The sequence below is a fragment of the Pteropus vampyrus genome, unplaced genomic scaffold, assembly GCF_000151845.1.
Source record: "Pteropus vampyrus isolate Shadow unplaced genomic scaffold, Pvam_2.0 Scaffold17, whole genome shotgun sequence".
NCBI classification, from domain to species: Eukaryota; Metazoa; Chordata; class Mammalia; order Chiroptera; family Pteropodidae; genus Pteropus; species Pteropus vampyrus.
Genome location: NW_011888798.1, coordinates 6,511,605 through 6,515,801, shown reverse-complemented (window position 1 = coordinate 6,515,801; position 4,197 = coordinate 6,511,605). Strand labels below are relative to the sequence as shown.

General features: G+C 30.5%; 1 non-coding gene across 1 annotated transcript; it reads right to left on the bottom strand.

The window, feature by feature from the left end:
* Positions 1-2,127: 2,127 nt before the first annotated feature.
* LOC111736084 lies at positions 2,128-2,286 on the bottom strand. The gene has a single exon (XR_002779077.1). It is a non-coding gene; the product is annotated as a U1 spliceosomal RNA (small nuclear RNA).
* Positions 2,287-4,197: the final 1,911 nt, after the last annotated feature.

The following is a 4,197-nucleotide window of genomic DNA, read 5'->3' as shown; positions in this document are numbered from 1 at the left end:
AACAAAAAAGCAGCTTTCAAATAATATGCAATTCAACAGAGAAACAGAAACTTCTCATTTTTCATAAATAATGCTTTCCCGAGAATGAGTTTGAAAGCCAAATGTGACAAAATCATTCTAAGATAGACTTACATGTTATAAATGAGATGCCAAGAAAATACTATAAAATCTTTCATTATATGTATTATTTTGGATATAAACTTTGTCAGTATATTTGCAAAATTTTATTTATATGTTATCTAATATTGAAGCCATAGTAGATCATGTTAAATTCATTTAGCATAGCATTGAAAAGAGTCATTGCTTTCAGCATATCTAACAGTTTCTTATAACCTCTAAGAAATCCCAAGGCTCCTCCTCTCTTCGTTGGCTATGCCTCTCTATTCTATCTCCAAAATTTTAGAATCCAGATGAGATATTGGAGCCACATCTTTGTGCTATATTCTTCGGCCTCTGTCATGTATCTATTCCTGTGGTTGACATCAGGCTGATACTTCTTGTCTCAAGGACAAAGAAGAGGTGAATGGTTGTTAAGTGAAGGAAATTAGGATGTCACCCTCAGAAGTTGGGTTGAGTCCTATATAGACAAAATAGCATATTTCTACCACAAAAGGCAAAAACACTTTAAGAGTTGCCCCTGGCTTTTTTCCTCTGGTGATGATAGTATGTGATTTTTGCTTTATTTAATTGGTGTGTTCTGAGATAGGAGTTGGAGCACGGTCTTATGAAGAGAAAATGGAATTTGTGAAGATCCTTTAAAAGCTTCCAAGTTGAATTAATCCTATTAAAAATCTTTCATGTGTCCTTTCAAAAGTTTGTAAAGGTTAGCAGAATGCAGGCAAATCATACTGTGGTAGTCACAAAACATAGAAAATGTGATTCCTCATAGTTAGCTGTAAATATGCAAAGATTTTCTTATAAACAAACATTTTATTTATTTCCATTTTGTAAATAGAGAACTCAGTTGGAAGAAGTATTCCATTAAGAAGGAATAACTCTTTTTGGAGGAGGTAGACTCAAATTGAGCCTTGGTAAAAATTTTAAAGATAGGAGCCATCACAACACAACTAGAGAAAATGACATTGACTTGGTGTCATTGTTTCTGGATAAACTGAACATTTTTATGCTGTAGTCATGCAACTCCTAAAGATAAAAAACCTAGATTTAAGAAAAGATCCTGAAAAAGGTGAATGATACTAGAGAGAAAATAATTGGAATTAGAGAAAGGTCATGGAATTGGAGAGATTCATTAAAATTAAGTATATCCCACAAAATTAAATTACAAAATGTAAAAGATGCTGTTTAATAAGAAAATGTCTTTTTCATTGTGATAAAATTTACATAACAGAAAATTCACCATTTTAACTGTTTTATTCTATTTTATTTATTTTTATTTTTTAATTTAAATTTATTTATTTATTTATTTTTATGATGACATTGGTTATTTTAACTATTTTCGAGAGTACAATTTAGTGGCATTGACCATAATCACAACGTTGTGCAACTATTGCCACGGCCTTTCAGAAGGAAACCCTGTGCCCATTAAATAGTCTCTCTGTTTTCCCCCTTTCCCTAGATCCCGAACACCACTCATCTTTTTTCTCACATGGAATTTCATAGATATTTCATATAAACTGAATCATACAATATGTGACTTTTTGTGACTGGTTTCTTTAATTTAGCACTGTTTCTGATGCTTATTTACATTGTAGCATGTATAATTAGTTCATTCGTTTTTACGGCTGAATAATATTGCATTGAATTGATATATCACATTTGATTATCCATTCAGCACTTGATGTTCATTTGGATTGTTTTTACCTTTTGGGTGTTATGAATAGTGGTGCTATAAGCATTCATATACAAGTTTTTATTTTTTAGCATTCATTTTCACTTCTTTGAGATATATGTTTAAGATGGAATTTTTAGGTAATATGGCAATATACACTCAATGTATTGAGAAACTGCAAAATCATCAAATTGCAAAGTTAGGTTATTGATTTGAAATTTTCTTTTATAATGTAGGCATTGTAGCTATAAATTTCTTTTTGAGCACTACCTTCACTGCATCCCATAAGCTTTGGCATGTTGTGTTTTTTTGTTGTTGTTGTTTATTTTTATTAATCACAGGAGATTGTGAATGTGATCCTCTACTACAAATTATGCAGTCGAGTTTCCCACATTTGGGGAAATCTCAGGGGCCAGCACATCTGTAGTGCAAGGGACAAGCCTCGCCCTGGGAAAAACATCTTTGTGATTATGGTGTTTCCCCTGTCATGTAAGTATGGCATGTTTTCATTCATGCCATACTTACCTGACATTTCATACATGAATGAAAACGAAAATGTGTTTTCGTTTTCATTCATCTCTATGTACTTTCTATTTTGTATTTTTTTTGACTCTTTTGTTGTTTAAAAGTATGTTTAATTTATTGTCCATATATTTGTGAATTTTTAATTTTTTTTCTATTATTGATTTCTACCTTTATTCCATTGTGATTGAAGATAATATGTATTATTTCACTCTTTTTAAATTTACTGAAACTTGTTTAATGGATGAACATATGGTCTATACTGGAGAATGTTCCATGTACCCTTGAGAAGAATATGTATTCTCTTGTATATATTTCTGTTAGATTAATCAATAATTAATTGATTAATAATGTTGTTCAAATCTTCTATTTCCTTATTGATATTCTGTCTAGATATATACTCTTCATTACTTATAATGGTGTACCAAAGTGTCCAACTATTATTATAAAACTGATTATTTATCCCTTCAATTTTCTAAACTTTATCTTCATATACTTTGGGGCTTTAGATAGTATTTTATTTTTTTCTTTGTATTCAGGTTTTTTTTAGGTGAGAATGTCTTAATTTCTTATTTTTTGAAGAGCAGTTTAACAGAATATAGAACTCTTGGCAAACAGGTTTTTCTTTCAACACTAAACATGTAGTTCTATAGCCTTCTGGTCACTATGGTTTCCAATGAGAAATCTCTCATACACGATGAGTTGCTTCTCTTAACTTTCAAGATTTTCTCTTCATTTTTGTTTTTCAACAGTTTGATTATAATGTATCTAGGTCTGGCTCTTTTTGTGTTCATTTACTTGAATTTCATGAGCTTCTTGGATTCATATAATAGATTCATACCTTTCATCAGTTTTGGAATATTTTTGGCCATTATTTCTTCAAATATTTTTTCTCCTCCTTTCTCTCTCTCTTCTCCTTCTAGGATTCCCATAATGACTGTTGGTCCTCTTGATAGTGTCTCACAGTTCCCTTAGGTTCCCTTAGGCTCAGTTCCCTTTTCTTCATTTTTTTTTTTTGTTTGTTTCTATTTCTGACACTCAATAGTTTCATTTGTCTTACAGTCAAATTCAGTTATTTTTTCTGCCTACTTAAATCTGCTACTGATCATCTCCAGTAAAACTTTCATTATGGTTGTGCTTTTCAGCCCCCAAATTTCTGCTCATTTGTTGATATTTGTTGATATTTGTGTTTTGTTCATACATCATTTTCTTGATTTTGTTTTAGTTTTGTTCATGTTTTCCTTTAGTTCTTTGACTATACTTAAGACAGTTTTTTCAAGATAGTTGTTTTAAAATTTTTTTTAGTAAGTACAACATACATGCTTCCTGAGGGATGATTTTTTGTCCATTTATTTTGTTCCTTTGAATAGGCCATACTTTCCTGTTTATTTATATGCCTTGTGATTTATTTTTTGTTGAAAACTAGCTATTTGATTATCATAACTTAGTTATTTTGAAAATTAAATTGACCCCTTCCCCAGGTTGTACTGTTTTTAATTTTTAATTTTTGATGGATATAACATTTCATTTATTTAGTGAATTTTCAAAATTATTATATATCCTTTAGCATAGCCAGTGAAATCTTTGTTTCTTTAGCTTGTGTTTAGACAATGTTTAACAGAGATTGTCAAGCAATCTTTTAAATGCCAGGCACATTTTTAAGTTGTTTTTTTCTTGATTCAACTATTGTTTGGTTGTTGTAAACCTTTGAGTCTTGTCCAGAGTCTGACAAAGCTAGTTCCAACAGTTTTTGCTTGCTTTTCAATGTTTCTGTGAGGGAATAAGAGCTTAAAGGTGTCTCTTCCACCACTTTGCTGACCTTCTTTTGAGATGAATTGTTTTGTTGAATATTGAATTATTTTTTGACATTTATATTTTTCTTTTAG